The sequence below is a fragment of the Pseudophryne corroboree genome, unplaced genomic scaffold (assembly GCF_028390025.1).
Source record: "Pseudophryne corroboree isolate aPseCor3 unplaced genomic scaffold, aPseCor3.hap2 scaffold_2635, whole genome shotgun sequence".
NCBI classification, from domain to species: domain Eukaryota; kingdom Metazoa; phylum Chordata; class Amphibia; order Anura; family Myobatrachidae; genus Pseudophryne; species Pseudophryne corroboree.
Genome location: NW_026969296.1, coordinates 1 through 26,399, shown reverse-complemented (window position 1 = coordinate 26,399; position 26,399 = coordinate 1). Strand labels below are relative to the sequence as shown.

At 47.4% G+C, this 26,399-nt stretch overlaps 1 long non-coding RNA gene across 1 annotated transcript; it reads left to right on the top strand.

The window, feature by feature from the left end:
* Positions 1-1,798: 1,798 nt before the first annotated feature.
* Positions 1,799-4,850, top strand: LOC135013062 (uncharacterized). Its single transcript, XR_010211842.1, has 2 exons — positions 1,799-2,577; positions 4,622-4,850. It is a non-coding gene; the product is annotated as an uncharacterized LOC135013062 (long non-coding RNA).
* Positions 4,851-26,399: the final 21,549 nt, after the last annotated feature.

The window sequence follows — 26,399 nt, the reverse complement described above, 5'->3', positions numbered from 1 at the left end:
TATAACGACAGTCGTATAGCGACAGTCATATAGCGACAGTCATACAGTATAGCGACAGTCATATAGCGACAGTCATACAGTATAGCGACAGTCATACAGTATAGCGACAGTCATATAGCGACAGTCATGCAGTATAGCGACAGTCATATAGCGACAGTCATACAGTATAGCGACAGTCATATAGCGACAGTCATACAATATAGCGACAGTCATATAGCGACAGTCATTCCTACCAACAACTGACAGTCTGCACACAGCGGGCCTGGTTCTGGGTAGCACGCAGCCTTGTATGCGACCACATTCAGGATGCCAATATTTTGCTACCATTTTCCTTTTGCCAGTGCAGCTGTCATCACTAGAACAGGACTTACACCTGTCTGAAACGGGTGTCCCCTCTAGGGATGGCCACTGACCATCGACGGTTGAAAACCATCGATTGTCTCCAGCCGAAGTTAAATGGTTTTTCCATCGATGGTTGCCGTGGTCCGGATGGCACCTCCCCCTTACACAGTGCTGCAATGTGTGTAATTGCCGGAGGTAGTGCAGGGCTGCTGACTGATAGCTGGGCTTGTCAAGCCAGCTATAGAGTGAGGCAAGACATTGGCATGCCAACACACTGTATGTGAGTCAGCAGCCCAGCCACCAGTCACAACAGGCCTCACCAGTGCTTAAAGTGGTGGAACCCCCCCCTCCCCCACACCCATGAAATAAAGGGAGTGCGCGCCGCAAAAAGGGGTGTGGTCTAATAATGGGCGTGGTCTCCCAATAGTATCCCCAATTCAAATTATGCCGCACAGTAGAACAATCTTATTAACATTACACCACATAGTAGTGTCCCTTCTTCTTGTTATGACACACATTAGTGCCCCTTATACACAAAGCCCACAGTAGTAGCACCCCTAATACACATAATTCCCACAGCAATAGTGCCCCTTATACAATGCCCCCAGTAGTAGTGCCCCTTATGTCCCCAGGAGTGATGCCCCTTATAAAGTGACCCCTATGCAATGCCCTCATTAGTAGTGCCCCCAGTAGTAATGCCCCCAGTGGTAATGCCCCGTGTAGTGTTGCCCCCAGTAGTAATGCCCCTGTAGTTACGCCCCCAGTAGTTGTGCCCCCAGTCAGTAGTTATGCCCTCAGTAGTTATGTCCCCCATAGTTGTGCCCCCAGTCAATAGTTATGCCCCTAGTAGTTATGCCCCCTGTAGTTATACACCCAGTAGATATGCCCCAGTCAGACATTATGCCCCAGTAGTCATGACCCAGTAGACGTGACCCAGTAGACGTGCCCTCAGCAGTTAAGCTCCCAGTAGATGTGCCCCCAGTAGTTATGCCCCCAGTCAGAAGTTATGCCCCCAGTAGATGTGCCAGCAGCAGATGTGCCCCCAGTAGATATGCCCCCAGCAGTTGTGCCCCCAGTAGATGTGCCCCCAGTAATTATGCCCCCAGCCAGAAGTTATGCCACCAGTAAATGTGCCAGCAGCAGATGTGCCCCCAGCAATTGTGTCCACAGCCATTGTGCTCCCAGCCATTGTGCCCACAGCAGTTGTGCCCCCAGTAGATATGACCCCAGCCATTGTGCCCCCAGTAGATGTGCCCCCTAGTAACGCCGCTTACACACATACACAAAAAAAAATAGAAAAAAACACAATACTCACCAGCCCCGCTCCTGCTTCTGTACCGCTTCTGTCCTCCTCCTGGCCGCCCGCTCGCTCTTCGGATCTATGGGAGAGACGTCATGATGTCTCTCCCATAGTGCCGCACGCGCACACTGCCTGAGCCGGAAGCCAGAGCTTAGGAGTGAGCTCCGGCATCCGGTGGCCACTGAGAGGAAGAAGCTGGCGCCCGCTGGTAACAGAATCTCAGCGGGCGCCCGACTTCTCCCTGGGTTAGGTGAGCCGGAGGAGACGGAACTGCGTTCTACCTCCAAATGGAACTGATGGAACGCAGTTCCGCCCAGTTCGGCTCACTTTAACCTCTGGGCCTCACAACAAAGCTTCCTGGACTCATGCAGGAACTATGATGGTTAAAAAATCAATGGTACAGTATCCCATAGTTTGTTACCATCGTTGATGGTAACCATCGATAGAAAGTGCTCCGATGGCCATCCATAGTCTGAAATAGGTGTCTCATCAGTATCTGCAACTCTGGCTACACGTCCAAGACACTCCCATGGCACGCCCCTACCAGGCTACCAGTAGATGGTTCTCTTCCGTGCGCTCACCCAGTTGACACACTTTTCATGTACGAGAAACCACTAAATATGTGACCACCTAGGCACGTAACTGGTCACATACAAAAGATCACAGTGTTGATGGTGGAGAAGACCAATCTAGTCTAGTGTCCACATGTGCGACACAGGGGGTCCCCTATGAAGGCTGCACACGGACCCCTCCTCTCTTATTCCGCTCCTTGTGTTATGTTATCTAGGCCAATAGACTCAGCAGGAATTATATACAACGATTCAGCAGTTGCGATCAGTGATTACATTGCCTCGATTAAGTACTGAGTGTCTCGTTCTGCTCTTTGTACAGCTTCTGACAAACAAAATCTGATTGAGAACGATGGTGCCTATCAGGTGAGTGGGAATACATGCAGCAAGTAATGGTAATAACAATATTTTCATTTTGTTTTAAATTCCTTGCATAGATCAGGCTTTCTGGTCAGGCGTACACGGGCCCTCATTCCGAGTTGTTCGCTCGGTAAATTTCATCGCATCGCAGCGATTTTCCGCTTAGTGCGCATGCGCAATGTTCGCACTGCGACTGCGCCAAGTAAATCTGCTATGCACTTAGTAATTTTACTCACGGCTTTTTCATCGTTCTGGCGATCGTAATGTGATTGACAGGAAATGGGTGTTACTGGGCGGAAACAGGCCGTTTTATGGGCGTGTGGGAAAAAACGCTACCGTTTCCGGAAAAAACGCAGGAGTGGCCGGAGAAACGGGGGAGTGTCTGGGCGAACGCTGGGAGTGTTTGTGACGTCAAACCAGGAACGACAAGCACTGAACTGATCGCAGATGCCGAGTAAGTCTGAAGCTACTCTGAAACTGCTAAGTAGTTTGTAATCGCAATATTGCGATTACATCGTTCGCAATTTTAAGAAGCTAAGATTCACTCCCAGTAGGCGGCGGCTTAGCGTGTGTAACTCTGCTAAAATCGCCTTGCGAGCGATCAACTCGGAATGAGGGCCACGATACATAAGGAATACATTTAAGTCTGCACAGTTTACTTCCCGCAACCTGCCTGTATATCAGTAAGACGTTTCTTCTAAGCCGCTCTCTTGTTGGACATATAATAATATTTGACAAATAATTGTAGGGGATGCGGTCAATTTACCTACATCAAAATCCCAACGGTCAAAATACAGACAAGGCCAAAATACCAACATTTAAAATGTCGACAGGTCAAAAAGTCGACATGAGTTTTTCCTGATTTTTTTAATTGGAACCGATTTGTTCATACTTTACCATCCCAGTGGACCTGGAGGGGGAAAACAATAGTGTGCCGAGCGCAGCGAGGGGATGCGATACACTTATACGGTGTCCATGTTACCCTATGTCGACACACACACCAAATAAAACACTGAAAACATTGTCGACTTTTTGGCCTGTCGACATTTTAGATGACGGCATTTTTTTACATTGTCGGTATTTTAAATGCCGGGATTTTGACCTTTTTTGCATTTTGACAACGTCGGTGTATTGACCGTCGGTCAATTGTTGTCGGTAATTGTTGCTGCTTGGTTGGTTCGGATTCAGTATGATATCCCGGAGACCGACGCCGGGATCCTGACAGCCAGAATACCGGCGGCAAGCGCATCGTGTCCTCTCGTTGGCTCACTTGCCCTCTCCACACTTCGGGCCCAGTGGCGATCTTTGGTCGCCACAAGGTTATATTCCCCCTCGGGTGGTGGCGTGGACCACCACCGGAGTGGGGATGGTGGATTCAGCATTTGACCGGGTGTCAGGATTCTGGTGTCCATATGCTGACCGCCAGGATCCCGGTAGCCCACAACTTGAATGCCTCCCATTGGTTTTATATCATCGATGGCCATTAGCCACCGATGGTCATCCCTAGTAACAATGACAATGACAGCAGGCAAAGGGAGTAAATACAGCTTTATAAAATAGTTCTTAAACAACACATGAGTTACTGTGCTTTATGTTAGATATGATAAAGTCTATTGTGCTGGCAATTTTATATATAAAAATAGATGCCATATACTTAGAATATACAGTACATATACTTATACATATACTTATAAATACAAATACATATTTAGAGTATATGATTTAGGGGTCTATTCATGAAGCAGTGAAAAGTGTGGAGAAGTGAGCCAGTGGAAAAGTTGCCCATGGCAAGTTGGCAACCAATCAGCACTGAAGTAACATTTATAATTTGCATACCATACAGTAGTACGGAGCAGCTGATTGGTTGCCATGGGCAACTTCGCCTCGGGATCACTTCTCCACTCTTTTCACTGCTTCATGAATAGACCCCTCTAATCATGAAATCATTGTTCTCCTTTTTGGTTTTCATGCATAACATTTGCACATAACTGTAGGTGTAGAGCCATACACCTGTGTGTGTTACATCTATCCTCTCGTCTTCCCCTCCCAGGCTCTGGGACCCCGTAACGAAGACCCGTACAGCCAGCCAGCCCCACGCATGAAGACAGGTGCTTTCTAACAAGGACTGAGCGCCAACAAAGAGCAGCAACTGTTTATTGTGTAACATGACGTCACTCAGGAGAAGTGCTGTCTGTGGCACAAGTTAGAGGGTATGGTCTTGGAAAATGTGATGTGTATTTGTCTTTCTTCGCTAAATAAAAGCATGAGAACAACGGAAATTCTGTGGTATTATTTAGCTGTGGGAGAGGGGGAGGAAACTTCCACCTGTGATCTAGCCCAGCATGAAACCTTGAGTCAAAGGCAAGATAAGACAGGAGCATGATTAAGAGACTGGGGGCCCGATTCAGAGGTCATAGGCAAACGCGGGGGGGGGGGGCTTTCTGGTTGCCCAGAAACCCCCTTTCCTCTTGTCAAGTGGCTCACATTATAACAACAATAGCAATGGTATATAATACTAGAGCTGCCACCACATTATGCAGTTTATGGGACGGAGCGGAGCTGCTGCACATGCCCAGTGGTAGCAGCTTCTTCTACTGAGTTTGCTGTGTGAATGGATCTGAGGGGCTAATTCAGACCTGATCGCTGGCAGGGCCGGTTCCAGCGCTTTTTGCGGCCCGGGCGGGAAATGGGGGTGTGGCTTCATACAGGGGGCGTGGTCAGTTACGCCTCTTGTTCTGTAGAGTAGCGCCGCTGAAATGCTGTGCGGTGCACGATGAAGTCATCGCGCACCGCACAGTAAAGGTCCTGTTCACGAAGGGAAACTAGATGCTACGCGTCTAGTTCCCTTCACAGCGGCAGCGGGACAAAGCGGGCAGCTGGGGGCAGTAGCGGATCTTGCCATGGTGTGGCGCCCTCCGGAACGCGGCGCCCCGGGCAAAAGTCCTGCTTGCCCGTGGCAAGATCCGCTACTGATCGCTGGGCAGTGATTTTTGCACTGCTGCGATCAGATAGTCGCCGCCTACAGGGGGAGTGTATTTTAGCTGTGTAAGTGTGCGATCGCACGTGTAGCAGAGCTGTACAAACAGATCTTCTGCAGTCTCTGAGTATCCCAGGACTTACTCAGCCGCTGCGAACACTTCAGCCTGTCCGGGACCGGAATTGACGTCAGGAACCCTCCCTGCAAACGCTTGGACACACCTGCGTTTTTCTATACACTCCCAGAAAACGGTCAGTTGCTACCCACAAACGCCTTCTTCCTGTCAATCTCCTTGCAATCGTCTGTGCGAATGGATTCTTCATTAAATCCATCGCTCAGCAACGATCCGCATTGTACCCGTACAACGCGCCTGTGCATTGCGCTGCATACGCATGCGCAGATCTGACCTGATCGCAGCGCAGCAAGAATTTTCTGCAGCTCTGGTTATAAATTGTTTCATGTTGTGATCACCTGTGTTACTTTATATCGCTGGATGAAACACTATGAACCTTAGCCCTGAATGCTTGATTAGCCTGGCTAATGGATAGCAGTTGATTTACAGACGGTCATAATCCCGACAGTCAAAATACTGACATGGTCAAAATACCGACTTTCATTTCATTACTATTATTATTATTATCCTTTATTTATATGGCGCCACAAGGGATCCGCAGCGCCCATTACACAGTACATAATAAAATGAGCAAACAAGAAAACCGCACTTACAGTACAGGACAAAATAGGACAGGTATAGAAAACCCGGGGTTAGGTGCCATCAAAGGGAGTATGGAGTATAAGATAGTGTAAGTAAGAAAAGGAAAGGCACATGAGGAAAGAAGTCCCTGCTCTTGCGAGCTTACAATCTAAAAGGTGAGGGGCTAACAGACCAGAGTGACACAGACGGGGTAGACGGGGTAGACAGTGAGCATAGACAAGAGGGTTAGGAGGAGAGTAGTGGGTCTTGAGAGCCCGTTTGAAGTTTTGTAGAGAGGTGGAGAGTCGGATGGGGAGACATCTGGGCCACGCAGCTGCACAATCCCTCCTGTGTAAGTACATGGACGAGCCCGTCGCATCCCGGGAGGACCGAAAGCCTGCGATCATCTGGCACCAATCTGCCGTCGCTCCACCATATCCCACCATCACCCTGCGGATAACCTGTGGACCCTGCCGGAGAAAAGGAGGCTGAATCCGCAACACGCCCTGAGTGAAGGTATGAACATCAGGAAGGGCAGCAATCTTTCTCTGAAACCAAACCGACAAGGCAGAAATGTGAACCTTGAGGGAGGCCAGACGAGGGCCTAAATCCAGGCCCTGTTGTAGGAAGGCCAACAGTTTGGCCGACATGTTCAAAATGCCAACATAGTCAGAATACCGACATTTGAAATGCCGACATGTCAAAATGCCGACATGCGTTTTTAAGGAATTTTTGCCCCAAAACAGACTTGTTCATGCTTTAACATCCCAGTGGACATGGAGGGGGAATATAATAGTGTCCTGAGCGCAGAGAGCCATGCGAGGGGACACGGTACACTTAGACGGTGTCCATGTTGATCTATGTCGACATTGACACAAAAAACAGAAAAACTCACGTTTGCATTTTCAAATGCCAGTATTCTATGTCGGCATTTTGAACATGTCAGCATAATAAATGTTGGTATTTTGACTGTAGGCCAATGGCTGTCGGGATTCTGACCGTCGGTATTGTGTCCGTCTGTAAATCATACTGCTAATAACTGCATACAAGGGACATCTGGGCCACGCAGCTGCACAATCACTCCTGTGTAAGGCAAGTATGAACCTGCACAGGGGTCTATCTACCTATTGGCCAGGATGGCACTCGCCAGGGGCGCCAGGCAAGGAGGGGGCACCATCCGGCTGTGCCATCCATGGCCAGGGGGTAGAACCAAGTGGTACTGTTACACTTGGTGACTGTCTGTTAATGCCGGCGCCAGTGTCCGGCAGCAGCGCACTGCACCTCACTTGTAATCAGACTCAACATAAACTACAGCTCCCAGCAGCCCTTGTTGCTGGGAGCTCCTGGCACCAAGGGCTGCTAGGAGCTGTAGTTTACTTTGAGTCTGAGTGATCACTAGTGCTGAGCTGTGCCGCCGGCATTTGGCTAGGGCCGTGGACGGAGTGGAAGCACGGGGGTGGGACTACACGACACTCACTGCCGGGCAGCCCAACAGCATGGAGCAGAGGAAGAGAGGACAATGAGCTACTAAAGTACATGCAGTCAGCGTACCCTGTCTGTAATGTGAGGGGGTTACTATATAGTCTGTCTGTATGTGTGTCTGTGACTGAATTTATGTATGTGTGTGACTATGTATGAATTTTTGTTTGTGTGTGTATAAGTATTTGTGTGTTTTAGTGTGTGAATAAGTGTGTGTGTGTATATATATATATATATATATATATATATTAGTGATGTGCACCGGACATTTTTCGGGTTTTGGATTCGGTTCCACGGCCGTGTTTTGGATTCGGACGCGTTTTGGCAAAACCTCCCTGAAATTTTTTTGTCGGATTCGGGTGTTTTTTGGATTCGGGTGTTTTTTTACAAAAAACCCTCAAAAACAGCTTAAATCATAGAATGTGGGGGTCATTTTGATCCCATAGTATTATTGGGGGTCATTCCGAGTCGTTCGCTCGCAAGCTGATTTTTGCAGATTTGCTCACGCTAAGCCGCCGCCTACTGGGAGTGAATCTTAGCTTCTTAAAATTGCGAACGATGTATTCGCAATATTGCGATTACACACCTCGTAGCAGTTTCTGAGTAGCTCCAGACTTACTCGGCATCTGCGATCAGTTCAGTGCTTGTCGTTCCTGGTTTGACGTCACAAACACACCCAGCGTTCGCCCAGACACTCCCCCGTTTCTCCAGCCACTCCTGCGTTTTTTCCGGAAACGGTAGCGTTTTTTCCCACACGCCCATAAAACGGCCAGTTTCCGCCCAGAAACACCCACTTCCTGTCAATCACATTACGATCGCCAGAACGATGAAAAAGCCGTGAGTAAAATTCCTAACTGCATAGCAAATTTACTTGGCGCAGTCGCAGTGCGAACATTGCGCATGCGCACTAAGCGGAAAATCGCTGCGATGCGAAGATTTTTACCGAGCGAACAACTCGGAATGACGCCATTAACCTCAATAACCATAATATCCACTCATTTTCAGTCTATTCTGAACACCTCACACCTCACAATATTATTTTTAGTCCTAAAATTTGTACCGAGTTCGCTGGATGGCTAAGCTAAGCGACCCAAGTGGCCGACACAAACACCTGGCCCATCTAGGAGTGGCACTGCAGTGTCAGACAGGATGGCACTTGAAAAAATAGTCCCTAAACAGCACATGATGCAAAAAAAAAAAGAGGCGCAATGAAGTAGCTGTGTGACTAAGCTAAGCGACCCAAGTGGCCGACACAAACACCTGGCCCATCTAGGAGTGGCACTGCAGTGTCAGACATGATGGCACTTCAAAAAAATAGTCCCCAAACAGCACATGATGCAAAGAAAAAAAGAGGTGCACCAAGGTCGCTGGATGGCTAAGCTAAGCGACACAAGTGGCCGACACAAACAGCTGGCCCATCTAGGAGTGGCACTGCAGTGTCAGGCAGGATGGCACTTCAAAAAAATAGTCCCCAAACAGCACATGATGCAAAGAAAAATGAAAGAAAAAAAGAGGTGCAAGATGGAATTGTCCTTGGGCCCTCCCACCCACCCTTATGTTGTATAAACAGGACATGCACACTTTCACAAACCCATCATTTCAGCGACAGGGTCTGCCACACAACTGTGACTGAAATGACTGGTTGGTTTGGGCCCCCACCAAAAAAGAAGCAATCAATCTCTCCTTGCACAAACTGGCTCTACAGAGGCAAGATGTCCACCTCCTCCTCATCGTCCGATTCCTCACCCCTTTCACTGTGTACATCCCCCTCCTCACAGATTATTAATTCGTCCCCACGGGAATCCACCATCTCAGGTCCCTGTGTACTTTCTGGAGGCAATTGCTGGTGAATGTCTCCACGGAGGAATTGATTATAATTCATTTAGATAAACATCATCTTCTCCACATTTTCTGGAAGTAACCTCGTACGCCGATTGCTGACAAGGTGAGCGGCTGCATTAAACGCTCTTTCGGAGTACACACTGGAGGGTGGGCAATTTAGGTAAAATAAAGCCAGTTTCTGCAAGGGCCTCCAAATTGCCTCTTTTTCCTGCCAGTATACGTACGGACTGTCTGGCGTGCCAACTTGGATGCGGTCACTCATATAATCCTCCACCATTCTTTCAATGGTGAGAGAATCATATGCAGTGACAGTAGACGACATGTCAGTAATCGTTGGCAGGTCCTTCAGTCCGGACCAGATGTCAGCACTCGCTCCAGACTGCCCTGCATCACCGCCAGCGGGTGGGCTCGGAATTCTTAGCCTTTTCCTCGCACCCCCAGTTGCGGGAGAATGTGAAGGAGGAGCTGTTGACGGGTTACGTTCCGCTTGACTTGACAATTTTCTCACCAGCAGGTCTTTGAACCTCTGCAAACTTGTGTCTGCCGGAAAGAGAGATACAACGTAGGTTTTAAATCTAGGATCGAGCACGGTGGCCAAAATGTAGTGCTCTGATTTCAACAGATTGACCACCCGTGAATCCTGGTTAAGCGAATGAAGGGCTCCATCCACAAGTCCCACATGCCTAGCGGAATCGCTCTGTTTTAGCTCCTCCTTCAATGTCTCCAGCTTCTTCTGCAAAAGCCTGATGAGGGGAATGACCTGACTCAGGCTGGCAGTGTCTGAACTGACTTCACGTGTGGCAAGTTCAAAGGGTTGCAGAACCTTGCACAACGTTGAAATCATTCTCCACTGCGCTTGAGTCAGGTGCATTCACCCTCCTTTGCCTATATCTTAGGCAGATGTATAGGCTTGAATGGCCTTTTGCTGCTCCTCCATCCTCTGAAGCATATAGAGGCCTGAATGCCGAAAGTGGCCCGCAATTCTTCGGGCCACCGACAGCATCTCTTGCACACCCCTGTCGTTTTTTAAATAATTCTGCACCACCAAATTCAATGTATGTGCAAAACATGGGACGTGCTGGAATTTACCCACATGTAATGCACGCACAATATTGGTGGCGTTGTCCGATGTCACAAATCCCCAGGAGAGTCCAAATGGGGTAAGCCATTCTGCGATGATGTTCCTCAGTTTCCGTAAGAGGTTGTCAGCTGTGTGCCTCTTATGAAAAGCGGTGATACAAAGCGTAGCCTGCCTAGGAACGAGTTGGCGTTTGCGAGATGCTGCTACTGGTGCCGCCGCTGCTGTTCTTGCTGCGGGAGGCAATACATCTACCCAGTGGGCTGTCACAGTCATATAGTCCTGAGTCTGCCCTCCTCCACTTGTCCACATGCCCGTGGTTAAGTGGACATTGGGTACAACTGCATTTTTTAGGACACTGGTGACTCTTTTTCTGAGGTCTGTGTACATTTTCGGTATTGCCTGCCTAGAGAAATGGAACCTAGATGGTATTTGGTACCGGGGACACAGTACCTCAATCAAGTCTCTAGTTGCCTGTGAATTAACGGTGGATAACGGAAACACGTTTCTCACCGCCCAGGCTGCCAAGGCCTGAGTTATCTGCTTTGCAGCAGGATGACTGCTGTGATATTTCATCTTCCTCGCAAAGGACTGTTGGACAGTCAATTGCTTACTGGAAGTAGTACAAGTGGTCTTCCGACTTCCCCTCTGGGATGACCATCGACTCCCAGCAGCAACAACAGCAGCGCCAGCAGCAGTAGACGTTACACTCAAGGATGCATCGGAGGAATCCCAGGCAGGAGAGGACTCGTCAGACTTGACAGTGACATGGCCTGCAGGACTATTGGCTTTCCTGGGTAAGGAGGAAATTGACACTGAGGGAGTTGGTGATGTGCTTTGCAGGAGCTTGGTTACAAGAGGAAGGGATTTAGTGGTCAGTGGACTGCTTCCGCTGTCATCCAAAGTTTTTAAACTTGTCACTAACTTATGATGAATGCGCTGCAGGTGACGTATAAGGGAGGATGTTCCGAGGTGGTTAACGTCCTTACCCCTACTTATTACAGCTTGACAAAGGCAACACACGGCTTGACACCTGTTGTCCGCATTTGTGTTAAAATAATTCCACACCGAAGAGGTGATTTTTTTTGTAATTTTACCAGGCATGTCAATGGCCATATTCGTCCCACGGACAACAGGTGTCTCCCCGGGTGCCTGACTTAAACAAACCACCTCACCATCAGAATCCTCCTTGTCAATTTCTTCCTCAGCGCCAGCAACACTCATATCCTCATCCTGGTGTACTTCAACAGGGGATGCAGTCAGTTTACCTCCAATCAAAATCCCGACGTTCAAAATCCCGACACCAATTGACCGATTGTCAAAATCCCGACAAGGTCAAAATCACGACATGGACAAAATACCGACAAGGTCAAAATACCGACATGTAAAATGCAGACAGGTCAAAATACCGACATGAGTTTTTCATGATTTTTTTCATTGAAACCGACTTGTTCATACTTTACCATCCCAGTGGACATGGAGGGGGAATATAATAGTGTGCCGAGCGTAGCGAGGCACCGTGCCCGAAGCATGGCGAGCGCAGCGAGCCATTCGAGGGGACGCGGTACACTTTATATGGTGTCCATGTTGACTTATGTCGACATACACACAAAAAACAACAAGAAAATGTGTCGGTATTTTGACCTGTCGGTATTTTGACCTTGTCGGTATTTTAAATGTCGGTATTTTGTCCATGTCGGTATTTTTACCTTGTCGGGATTTTGGCCATCGGTCAATTGGTGTCGGGATTTTGAACGTCGGGATTTTGATTGGAGGTATTTCATACCGATCCCCTTCAACACTGACATCTTCAATTTGACTATCAGGAACTGGACTGCGGGTGCTCCTTCCAGCACATGCAGGGGGCGTGCAAATGGTGGAAGGCTCCACCTCTTCCCGTCCAGTGTTGGGAAGGTCAGGCATTGCAGCCGACACAATTGGACTCTCCTTGGGGATTTGTGATTTAGAAGAACGCACAGTTCTTTGCTGTGCTTTTGCCAGCTTAAGTCTTTTCATTTTTCTAGCGCGAGGCTGAGTGCTTCCATCCTCATGTGAAGCTGAACCACTAGCCATGAACATAGGCCAGGGCCTCAGCCGTTCCTTGCCACTCTGTGTCGTAAATGGCATATTGGCAAGTTTACGCTTCTCCTCAGACGCTTTTAATTTTGATTTTTGGGTCATTTTACTGAACTTTTGTGTTTTGGATTTTACATGCTCTCTACTATGACATTGGGCATCGGCCTTGGCAGACGACGTTGACGGCATTTCATCGTCTTGGCCATGACTAGTGGCAGCAGCTTCAGCACGAGGTGGAAGTGGATCTTGATCTTTCCCTATTTTACCCTCCACATTTTTGTTCTCCATTTTTTTATGTGTATACATCATCTACGTGTGTGACTTCAGAGAGGGTCAGTCTTCTACTGGAAAGACTTTACATTAGCTTTCATTCTGCATACCTCAATAAAGGCATTTTTACTGTTATATACTGAGGAGGCTTTTGATTTGCCGGCTGTCGTGATCCCGGCGCTCAGTATACCAGCACCGGAATCCCGACAGCCGGCATACTGACAACTGTTCTCCCTCTTGGGTCCTCGACACCCCTGGAGGGAAAATAAATAGCGTGGCGCACTTAGCGCACCACCGTGCCCGCAAGGGTCTCTTTTGCACTTGCCCCACTGCCGGCATGCCAGCGGTTTGGATCCCGGCGCCGGTATGCTGGGCGCCAGGATCCCAAGCACCGGCATACCGTAGTAGACCCTATATCCTGCTGTTTGAGGGGTCTATTCATGAAGAAGTGAAAAGAGTGGAGAAGTGAGCCAGTGGAGAAGTTGCCCATAGCAACCAATCAGTGTTGAGGTAACATTTATAAAGTGCATTCTATAAAATTATACAGAGCAGCTGATTGGTTGCAATGGGCAACTTCTACACATAGGGGATGCCCAAGTGGGCCAGTATGTCATAAGCCCAAGTCCTCTACATTTTGTATACACTCAGAACCCAACCTGCTCATGCTCACTATCTATTGATGCAGGCTGTAAATACAATACCATTGTCTAGAACATGTGGCATTAAGACATATAATTGGATGGCAGATATTATACATTTGGCCCATCTAGCCTTCACTGATGACACAAGACCCTATTTGATCCACAGATTTTTACAGACTTAAGCCTTATGTTAATCCAGCATGTGAATCCCCCTAGAGTAGATCAATACAAACAATTAGGGGTCTATTCATGAAGCAGTGAAAAGAGTGGAGTAGAGCGTTCAATTCTGCCACCTCTATTGGGGAGCTATTGCACCATGGTGGTCATTCTGAGTTGTTCGCTCGTTACAGTTTTTCGCAACACAGCGATTAGGTGGAAAACGCGCATGCGTTAAGTAATTTTTCACAAAACTTTGGAGATTTACACAAGCTTGAGTGACGTTTTTTCAACGCTCGAGTGATCGTAGTGTGATTGACAGGAAGTGGGTGTTTCTGGGCGGAAACTGTCCGTTTTCAGGGAGTGTGCTAAAAAACGCAGGCGTGCCGGGTAAAAACGCAGGAGTGTCTGGAGAAACGGGAGAGTGGCTGGCCGAACGCAGGGCGTGTTTGTGACGTCAAACCAGGAACTAAACGGACTGAGGTGATCGCAGTCTAGGAGTAGGCCTGGAGCTACTCAGAAACTGCAAGAAAATATTTAGTAGCAATTCTGCTAATCTTTCGTTTGCTATTCTGCTAAGCTAAGATACACTCCCAGAGGGCGGCGGCCTAGCGTGTGCAATGCTGCTAAAAGCAGCTAGCGAGCTAACAACTCGGAATGAGGGCCATTATCCACTACCATTGCAGAGAAGTAACTTTACTTACTTTTCCCACAGACTTACTATCCTCCAGTTTTAGTGCCGGTCCTCTTATTCTAATACTTCTCTTCAGAAGATTACTTCTGCCTTTACCTTGTTAAAACTCTTGTATCATATCCACCTCGCTCACACTTCCCTTATCTGCTAGAAGCTATGGGGGTAATTCTGAGTTGATCGCATCAGGAAATTTTTTAGCAGTTGGGCAAAACCATGTGCACTGCAGGGGGGGGGCAGATATAACATTTGCAGAGAGAGTTAGATTTGGGCATGGCCGGATTAACAATGGGGCGGATGGAGCTGCAGCTCCAGGCCGCCCCATCAAAATAGGCCCAAAGCGTCTCCTTTGCTGCGGCTGCAGACAGGAAAACATTTTTTCCTGCTACAGCAGCCTGACCCAGTCCGTCGGAAGCCCCGCCCCCCAGTTGCGACCCCCCCTTTCTCCTCTCACTCCGCTTCGGCGGATCAAACACTGCCGCCGATGGAATAAAGAAACGGCTTACCCTGGACTGGTGCCTTTGTGCCGCTGCCGCATATGCTGTGATGTCAGGAACTGGGACATCACAGAGGCACCGCTCCGCTACCACCGAGCCGGGTGAGCACTGGAGGAAGCAGCAGCGCGGTGACAGCACAGCAAGCAGCTCCGTTGAGGCTGCCTGAGCACGGCATCGTGACTGATCCTCCTGAGGTGAGGTATCAGTCCTGCTGGCTGCCAGCCTGGTGCTGCTAATTTAAAAAGTATAATTGAGACATTGCCTTGGTATATGGGATACATTATATATATATATATATATACTCATATGTAGTAACTATATATATGTGTTTGCAGTGAATATATGTGTGTGTGTATAGAAATATATTTTTCAGGGGCAAATGCAGGATTTTTAGGGAGGGGTGGGGGTCCAGATTTGCATATAAATATATATATATATATATATATATATATATATATATAATTATACACGAATATATATATATATATATATATATATATATATTTATTTACACACACGTTGTGAAGCAGATAGGCAGCACTCACCAGACTTTTAAAGATAGAAGTGCGTCCTTTATTTTATATATATATATATATATATATATTGAACAGAGAGAGAGGGAGAGAGAGAGACATGGAGAAAATAAGAGACAGACAGGCACAGAGACAGCAGACACAGGGAGAGAGACAGATGTGGGGAGGGAGAGACACACACAAGGATAAATAGAGAGACAGACACGGGGAGAGAGAAAGAGACAGACATGGAGAGGGCAAAAGAGACAGAAATGGGGAGGGAGAGAAAGAGATGGAGAGAGAGATAGAGACAAAGGGCGGGATGTATTAAAATACATCGCCGCCCCTCGCATCGATGCTAATCGCATATATACTAACAGAGGCCCCCGCGATACCTGTGAGGTGGTGTGCGGGGGGTCTCCGTCAGTGCGTCACCTCCCTGGGCTCTCTCTCCTCCTTGCCCGGGAAGCAACAGCAGGCTGTCCTGGGCGCCTCCTCCTCCCCCCTGCAGCCGGAAGGACCTCCGGCTGGGTTTCTAGGGGGAGGAGGCGTTTAGCTTCCGGGACCTGGCCTGCCTTATCAGAGGTATGTCGGGGAGAGGGGGGGGGGGGGTCGGCGGAGGCAGTGGGGGGTGGCGGAGGCGGCGGGTTGTGGAGGTCGGCGTTAAGAAGCCCATAGGCTTCTATAGGGTGTCGATACCCTCAGGGGCGATAACGCGGCGGCCGGGGTTTAGTACATATGAAAATGTGGTAAAACCCCCCAAAACAGGGGTTTTACCGCATTTTTCTCTTTAGTACATCCCAGACAAAGGAAGTGATGGAGAGACAGACAGGGAGCGATAGAGATGCAGACAAGGAGAGAGAGAGAGAGACAGACACAGTGAGAGAGAGAGAGAGACAGACATGAGCAGAGAAACATACACGGGGAGGGAGGGAGATTCAAACACCGGTAGAGAGAGAGAGAGAGAGACAGACACCGGTAGAGAGAGAGAGAGAGACAAACATGGGAAGAGAGAGAGAGAAACAGACAGACATGAGGAGGGAAGACAGTGAGTGCTCATCTGGCCAGCATCAGTTATGAAACACTCTTGCATGACCCGCATCCCACATGTTGGGGTAGATGTATTATGCGGCAGTATGGGGGAAGTGGTATCAGGGCATTTATGCGCGCTGATACCCTTTCCCCCCATGTATTAAAGTGGTGGTGTGTGCTGCATGTGCCGCTGTCTATATCAGAGTGCCAATATACAGGGCAATGTGTGAACGGTCAGTGGCACTGACCATTCTGACACCTGCAGCTGCACCGCGGGGCGGTGACGATGCGTTGTCGGGAGGGGACAGGCCGGGACCATTTTTGGGGCGATCTGCATCCATCTCTGAATAAGGCCCTGTGTACGCACAGAGGCACTGTTGTGGTTGAGATGCACGGTATCAGAGATGTCTTGGAAAAGTGATGGGCATTCCTGGGTAGTGATTTGGAGGTGGCTATTAATACGCACAACAATGGTCTGTCTCACTGGCGTGTTCTGGAAGTGCCACGGGCTGTTGCTAAAGTGTTTTTCTACACAGACACTTCATCACTCATTATAAAACTCACACTAATTTTACTTAGAAAGAGGCAATCAGGCGCACTTATTACCAACTTTAAATAACCTGGATAAGGAAGATCTACAATGCTGCTCCCAATGAATAATCTGCAATTATTCAAACCAAACAAGAAATTACAATAATGTATACATAGCGCTCCCTGTGTACACATGTATGTATACATTATTGTAACTTCATCACTCACATTGGAAGTAGTGATGTGCACCGGAGATTTTTCCGGTTTTGTGTTTTGGTTTTGGATTCGGTTCCGCGGCCGTGTTTTGGATTCGGACGCGTTTTGGCAAAACCTCCCTGAATTTTTTTTGTCGGATTCGGGTGTGTTTTGGATTCGGGTGTTTTTTTTTAAAAAACCCTCAAAAACAGCTTAAATCATAGAATTTGGGGGTCATTTTGATCCCATAGTATTATTAACCTCAATAACCACAATTTCCACTCATTTCCAGTCTATTCTGAACACCTCACAATATTATTTTTAGTCCTAAAATTTGCACCGAGGTCGCTGGATGACTAAGCTAAGCGACCCAAGTGGCCGGCACAAACACCTGGCCCATCTAGGAGTGGCACTGCAGTGTCAGGCAGGATGGCACTTAAAAATATAGTCCCCAAACAGCACATGATGCAAAGAAAAAAATGAGGTGCACCAAGGTCGCTGGATGGCTAAGCTAAGCGACCCAAGTGGCCGGCACAAACACCTGGCCCATCTAGGAGTGGCACTGCAGTGGCAGACAGGATGGCAGATTTAAAAAATAGGTCCCAAACAGCACATGATGCAAAGAAAAAAAAGAGGTGCACCAAGGTCGCTGGATGGCTAAGCTAAGCGACCCAAGTGGCCGACACAAACACCTGGCCCATCTAGGAGTGGCACTGCAGTGTCAGACAGGATGGCACTTAAAAAAATTGTCCCCAAACAGCACACGATGCAAAGAAAAAAAAGAGGTGCACCAAAATTCTGCACTGTCCTCCTACTATATATACTGCGCACAACTACAATGCAGCACAGATATGGATAGTATACTTTACGACACAGAGGTAGAGCAATGGACTACTGTACCGTACTGCTATATATATACTGGTGGTCAGCAAAATTCTGCACTGTCCTCCTACTATATATACTGCGCACAACTACAATGCAGCACAGATATGGATAGTATACTTGACGACACAGAGGTAGAGCAATGGACTACTGTACCGTACTGCTATATATATACTGGTGGTCAGCAAAATTCTGCACTGTCCTCCTACTATATACTGCACACAACTACAATGCAGCACAGATATGGATAGTATACTTGACGACACAGAGGTAGAGCAATGGACTACTGTACCGTACTGCTATATATATATTATATATACTGGTGGTCAGCAAAATTCTGCACTGTCCTCCTACTATATACTGCGCACAACTACAATGCAGCACAGATATGGATAGTATACTTGACGACACAGAGGTAGAGCAATGGACTACTGTACCGTTCTGCTATATATGTACTGGTGGTCAGCAAAAGTCTGCACTGTCCTCCTACTATATACTGCGCACAACTACAATGCAGCACAGATATGGATAGTATACTTGACGACACAGAGGTAGAGCAATGGACTACTGTACCGTACTGCTATATATATACTGGTGGTCAGCAAAATTCTGCACTGTCCTCCTACTATATACTGTGCACAACTACAATGCAGCACAGATATGGAGCGTTTTTTTTTCAGGCAGAGAACGTAGATATTTTCAGCACACTGAGCACATATATTTTCAGCACACTGAGCACAGATATTTGCAGCACACTGAACACAGATATTTGCAGCACACTGAACACAGAAACTGAGAGAACGCCAGCCACGTCCTCTCGCTATCATCTCCAATCATAGGCGTGCGCAGCACATTTTATTAGGGGGTGCACCATCGGAGGGGTGTGTCTAGCACTGCCTTTTGTGCGTGTCTAGCACCATCTATTGACGGTCAACGCAATATAAAATATCCACCCTTGTACCAATCCTAATAAAGCAGATACATTGTCAGATGTTGTGGTGTGCACCAAACAAACACCCCTGATGGCACTCACTGCAATTACAGTGCTCCTCCTCGGCCTGGTCTGGCTCCCACTCACTTTCTGTACAGGAAAGGAGAGTGTATCTGCACACTTACTAGTCTATAAGTTAATTAAATCTTATCTGATATTTGAACCCCAATAAGGAAAATATAAGTCTATTAATAGATCTCACTATATGGGGGTGCAGCCCAATTACAACTCAAACTAAATATGAACAGAGAGGGAAAGGACAGGGAGGGAAATCGGAAAGTAGTTGCCTAGTAGGGCGCACTGATATAATTTGTATTCTGATATGTTATTTAAAACTTAGCTTTTATTGCTTATGCCTTCTAAAAGGTCCCTTATCTCTGGGAAATTACACAGCAAAACATAGAGGTTAAAAATATTAGACATATACAAACATGTAGTGAGTGAGAAAAAATAAAGATACGTGAGAATAGATTTAAAAAGTGGCACTACCACATATACCTCCCAATGTGGTGTAGAAAATAGAATTTGTGGTGCCCTTATGAGTCCAAATACAATATTCAATCTGATCGCTCAGTACTGATTATTCACTGTTAATGCAGCCTATTACAACAGATGACGTTTTACAAAATAGGAAGGTGTATGTCTAATTGCAACCTAGTGTTGTGAGATTATGATGTAAAAGATCACTTATCCCAATAAATTTCTGTGGCAGATGTGGTGTGTGTTTATTAAATATACATATGTCTACATGTTCTTATTCATTTTATTTTATACATTAACACCATCACTGCATGTGAATCTTACTGACTTTTTGATTGGGAAAAAGTGCCCCACAATTGGATGCGCCTGCAGTAGGGATCTGAATTACTGGAAAATTATGTCTTTTATTTCTTTATATACTTAGACAGATTCCACTTATTCATTTCACAATTTATAGATTTTTATTAAGGGGATACAGTAAATTAATGTCCCTGTAGTAAACACTGATCCAGGGATATATCACAGAATTGTGCTATTGCTTTTAAATTGTGTAGATGACAATTCTAGCACTCCTATGCGCTTGCCAGCATTTATCTATCAGTGATGCTTTCACCTTAGTATTGTAGCAATCTGTATTTGTAATAAATAACACAGGAATGATAATGCTACATTGCTGTTATTAATCTGGCTGCACCTGTGTATGTGATTATACAATGTATCGAGTTATACTACACGATACACTTCACTTGTGAATACTATTGCTGCATTGCTGTTATTAGTCTGGCTGCACATGTGTTTGTGATTATACAATGTATCGAGTTATACTGCACAATACACTTCACTTGTGTGTCACTAGGTTCTGCTTGGGGGCTAGAAAGTATATACTTGATCACTGGTTCAGTCTTTTATATTAATAAGTGGAGCACTGTATTGTGTATGGTTACCATAGATCACTGGTTCAATCTTTTTATATTAGTAAGTGAAGCGCTGTATTGCGCATGGTTACCATCAATCAACTACTCTCACTGTAGAGTATGGTAAGTATCTTATATAATTACCACTTGCTATAAGTAGCATCCATTTAAATAAATTGCAAGGTGACAACACAGTGCTACTACTGACATACACATGTGTTAAACATTAACATCCTTCCTTATAATCTATGTCTTAATACATGCTAAGTCAAGCGCCTGGGTAATTAGACTTGCACATATATTAAGCAAGAGTTTCATTCATTTGCAATCAGTATCTGAGAGTCTGAATTATTATACAGTTTAGACACTCTTAGTAACTTCCTCTGATAACCTATCCTGATACTTGCATTAATTGCTATCACCTCAATGTTCAAGGGTATCAAGAGGTCTACAGAGACTATCTATCCAATAATTTCTACACCATTTAATACATTTTTAAGGAGTGTGGCAGGCCACTGAAACGCCGACGTGCACGTTTCGCTGTATAGCTTTAACGAGGCTGAACCCGATTGCCTTCCGTGAGCCTGATTTCTAGGATTGACCGCAGCCAATCGTGGGTCAGATGCAGATCATGTGAGCTGTTCCGCCAATCGCGGCGCACCTGCGTCCCATTCTGGGCACTGGTCACATGGGCAATGACGTTCGCCCACTCCGATCACGTGATATCCGACGTCACTCTTCATTCCATGGTTACAGTGTAAACACTCGGCCCGCTCCGATCACGTGATATCCGACGTCACTTCTTCATTACATGGTTACAGTGTAAACACTCGACCCGATCACATGATTGGGTCCTTCGAGATCTCAGTGTGTATTGTTCCAATTATTTTACAAAGCTCAAAAGAAGGGTATAAATTATTAAAGCGCTTGAATAAAACATGGTGCTGTTAAGTACGTGTCCTGAATAAACTCATCTTAATGTGGATTTTAAAACATCTTCTCCATATTCCATATTATATCATACAATTACCATGAAAACATATACTGCAATGTCACTTATTGGATGGTATATTGTTTCACATTTGTCCCCATTCTTGTGGGATGTTTCATAGTCCCACACGGGTGTCAGAAACGTAATCCCAAAATATACATATTATGAAACCATAACAGAAATTAGATTCACTTAGATGACCTACTCAAATGATACCATTGTTAGAGTCCTTGTGTGCCTTCGATGTGATCTGGTTGTACAGGTAAGTATATATCCACCCCCTCCCTTTCCCCTGCAAGCTGCAGCAGTTTACTTACAGTCAGTCACTCACTTACACTGACAGTCGCAGACTAGTACTGCTGCTGCTGGAAAAACAAGTGACGTGTCAAAGTTGCTGCCGACCGCCTGCCAGTATTGAATTTGTCTTCCTAAGAGGAAGGCTGGCTGCATGCTGATCCTCATCATTGGCTGGCATTGGCATAGAATAGAAGGAGAGAGGTGGGCGTGTGACGGGTGGGCGTGCAAGCAGCTTGATGTCATCACGTCACATCACGCTGTTTTTGTACATGGAGGTGGAGCCGGGAGTTTGAAAGCCGGTGGCAGTGGCACCCTTGATTAACCCAGGTGTCCGGTCAGTAATGCAGTCCTGACAGGGTGCAGTGCAGAGGGGACAGTAATCAGCCTGCTCGGCGATCACTGCATCAGGCATGTGAGATCGGGGTGCCAGATATTAGGGGGTGGCTGTGCGCACCAGGCACCCCCCCTGCGCACACCTATGTCTCCAATGCACGAGTGAAAAATGGCAGCGACGCGCGGCTCCTTATATAGAATACGAATCTCGCGAGAAAACGACAGCGGGATGATGACGTTCGGGCGCGTTCGGGTTAACCGAGCAAGGCGGGAAGATCCGAGGCTGCCTCGGACCCGTGTAAAATGGGTGAAGTTCGGGGGGGTTCGGATCTCGAGGAACCGAACACGCTCATCTCTAATTGGAAGCCATACTCAAATGGCCATTGGGCAGGTGCAAGTTCCTATGGTGTGACTGATGGTGGCTGTAAGGACTGTGTATATAGATGGTAACAGTTGGCATCTCAGTCCTTGCACTTGTACACACAGGAAGTGCTTGTACCAACATTTGCATAAAGCCAAAGATTCATGACTGCCAAAAGACGTACAGTAGCTGCGACTACTGCTGAAATAACTCCAATGTGTGCTCTTGTTTTTGCTATGGAGATATAAATATATATATATATATATATATATACACACACACACACACACACATACATACAATTACACACACATAGCACTGGTCACGCCACAATATCAGTAGCCACACCCCAACTATGCTGCCCCCCCCCCCCCCCCCCCCCCGCAGTGGCACACAATAGGCCCTTCAGAAATTTCAGCTCCAGGCCAATGAGGACCTTAATCTGGCACTGGATTTGGGTGGGCTATTTTGTTTCTGTGCAGGGTGAATACTGGCTGCTTTATTTTTACACTGCAATTTAGATTGCAGATTTAACTCACCACACCCAAATCTATCTCTCTCTGCACATGTTATATCTGCCTCCCCTGCAGTGCACATGGTTTTGCCCAACTGCTAAAAAATTTCCTGTTGCGATCAACTTGGAATTACCCCCTATATGTTTAGATCCTTCAGTAACATTTGGTAAATTTTGTAACGTACCATTTATTTGTCATTCTTTGCACAATCTCTAATCTACTAGTAGTTTCCTTCACACAGAACTCAACTGAGTGTTTAAGATGTGGTCTCCCCAATAACTTGCATTGAAGCATCATTACCTCTCTCTTTCTGCAACTGCAGAAATCTATCTCCCTCTGCAGCCTAGCATCCAGCTGGCTTGCCCTTGCTACATTGTTTCCCTTCCTATACATCTCCTGATATAGTGGATCCCAGATTCCTTTCATCCCCAGCTGTTGATATATTATACCCCTTTCACATCGCACAAATAACCCGGTACCGACACGGCATATTGCCGTGTCGAACCGGGTCAGTGTGCGATGTGAAAGCACACTGGGCGATTTAGCGGGTCGCCTGACCCGGTAAATCAACCCGGTAAAAAAGAAGGGTTTTACCCGGGTTGATTACCGGGTCAGGTGCGGTGTGAATGGGAGCCGTGTCGATGCGACACGGTTCCCATTCACAAGATAGGGAGAGGCGGCGCTGGAGATGAGCTCATCTCCCGACGCCGCCTCCACCCCCGCCCCTGCTGCTGCTGCGGCCTCCGTTGTCATGGCAACCGACCCGGTATATTGCCGGGTCGGGAAGCCTGCAACGGAGCGCAAATGCCGGATCCCACCCGGTAAGTACACGTTTGTCTTACCGGGTAGGACCCGGCATTTGCGGTGTGAATGCAGCATTAATGTCATTAGTACTTTATCCAGTTTTGGGATTATTTGGAACCGAAGACGGTGATTTTTTATTTTTTCACATTGAACTGTAATTACAACACCCTGGACCCTCTAGTCTACCTAGATCATCAATCATACCCCCTTGCAGGCAGAGAATTTGATACAGGAATTTGCCGGGTCCTTTTTCTGTGTGAAAGGGTCTACCTGGGTCCAAATTACGGGGACCGTGACCCTGCTCGCTACCAGGGTTATTCCAGGGTCGAAACCGGGTTGCCTGCTGTCTGACAGGGTGCAACAAGGGTTAAAGGGTCAAAGCTGCTGATTGGCTGCGTATCTGGGGGCCAGTCTCAAGGGAGTATCTACCTGGCAGACCCAGGTTCAGTGTGAAAGGGGTCAACTCGGGAATGACCCAGTTACAATCTGCAGTGTGTAGGAACTGTTGCACGGGGTCCAACCTGTATTTAAAAACCCGGAATAAAGCAGGGTATGAGCTTCGGCTTCTGTCATGTAACATACTGTATCTCTGTTGGATGTAGTTATATGACCGGCAGTCAGGAGACCGCTGGTCACAATACCTCCATCTACATCCCGCCCCCTCTAAATCCCCAAAGTTGGCATTGCCAACTAACAGGGACTATTCCACAACACCTATAGAGTGGGAATGGAACTTGTGGCGAGTGCACACTGAGCCCGCAAGGGGCTTGTTGCACCCCCCCCTGCCGGCATTCCGTCACCGGGATCCTGCGGTTGGTACGCTGACCACCAGTATCCCCAGCAGTGGTCACACATACCCAACCCATCTCTGTGGTATCTGCAAAAGACAGATTATTACCTTCAGTATCATTAGATAATGTCATCAATAAAGGAATTAAGGAGCATTGGCCCAAGTACAAACCCCGTCCGCATCAGATAAAGTCTTTCATCCCCATTTTGTGACACTTTGGCGATGACCTCCATTAGGAATGTGTCCCATTCTTGTTCCTGTACTGGAGGTCTTTAGCACACTCCAAAACTTTGTAAAAATCATCACTTTCTGTTGTGCTTATGCCCTACATATAAAAGGGCGATGCTTTGAATAGCAAAACAAAAGCATTGCCCTTTTAAACGGTGGGATTTAACACACCGGGAAGCGTATACTCCTGTGACACCAACTGTCACACATGGAGAAGGAAGCTTGATGGTCTAGGACTCTTTTGCTGCCTGCCCAGCCGGCGACCTGTACAACACGACTGCCACATTGAACCAAGATTCATACAACACCTTTTGGTCCATGCCTAGCTGGTCACTGGTTCACCCTACAGCAGGACATCGGGAATAGATGCTGTGCGCGTGTGTATGCATGAACGATGCGTGGCCCCGCGATAGTTCATCGTTGATCTATCCTTATTTATACATGTTCTAGGCCCCACACACTGGGCGATAATAGTCAAAGATATGAACGATCTCGTTCATCGATGCACGAGATACCATTCATATCTTTCAGTGTGGAGGCACCAGCGATGAACGATGTGCAGCCGTGCGTTTGTTCATCGCTGGTGCCCCGTCGCTTGTGCATGCAGGCCAATATGGACAATCTCGGCCATATTTGCCTGCGATGCTATGGAGCCGGGTGACGGGGGGAGTGAATAAACTTCACTCCCCTCGTCACTGCCCCCCCCCCGCCGCTGGGTCACCTGTCAGTCGTATCCGCCGTCGGGCAGCTCGGCGGCGGATCGCTGAATGTGTAGTGCCCTTAAGTCAATTTGGATGATATAGATGTATGTACTCTCATATCGTCCAAATTAACCGTCGATATCGTCCAGTGTGTAATAAAAAACCAAAACATACGTACCTGTCCCAGGAGCCGGTGATCGGTGCTCCGGTGAGTGCTGTCGGGCACCGGGTCCTCCATATGCTGCGCTGTGACCCTGGTGCAGTAAAGTGACGCTGCAAAACGGCAGCTCACTTTACAGCACCGGGGGTCACAGCACAGAAGAAGGACCCGGAAGCCTCCTGGAGTAGTGAACACCGGCTCCAGGGACTGGTAACTATAAAATCCTGGGGGAGGGGGGTGCTTTTCGCGGTGTGGGGATAGTAGTGACGGAGAGGCGCATGCGCAGCAGGACATCGGGGTATTTTTATGAAATATACCCCAATGATGCTGCGGAGAGGTATCGCAGAGACAGAGCTTGCCCACAAGCTCTGTCCCTGCATGTGATAATTGATACATCAATGTGATGTACTCAATTCTAGCAGTGCAACTTTGGTCTAGTTTATCACCTGTCATCCGTATCATCAGATGCGGATGGTGATAAATAGACCCCCTAGTTTTTATTCAGCATGACCCAGTATCAGTAGTCAGGGCTGTAACTAGGTTCATGCATTCAGTGCCGCCCACTTGCTTCTGGCTAGCAGGGTGCCTGCTGCACCGCTGGAGCATCCTTAGGACGCTCCAGGAAGGAACCCTGCAGTCTACAGCTGATCGGATCATCCCCAGGACACTCCGGACGCACAAACTTGAGCCCTGTTACGGAACTGCCGGTA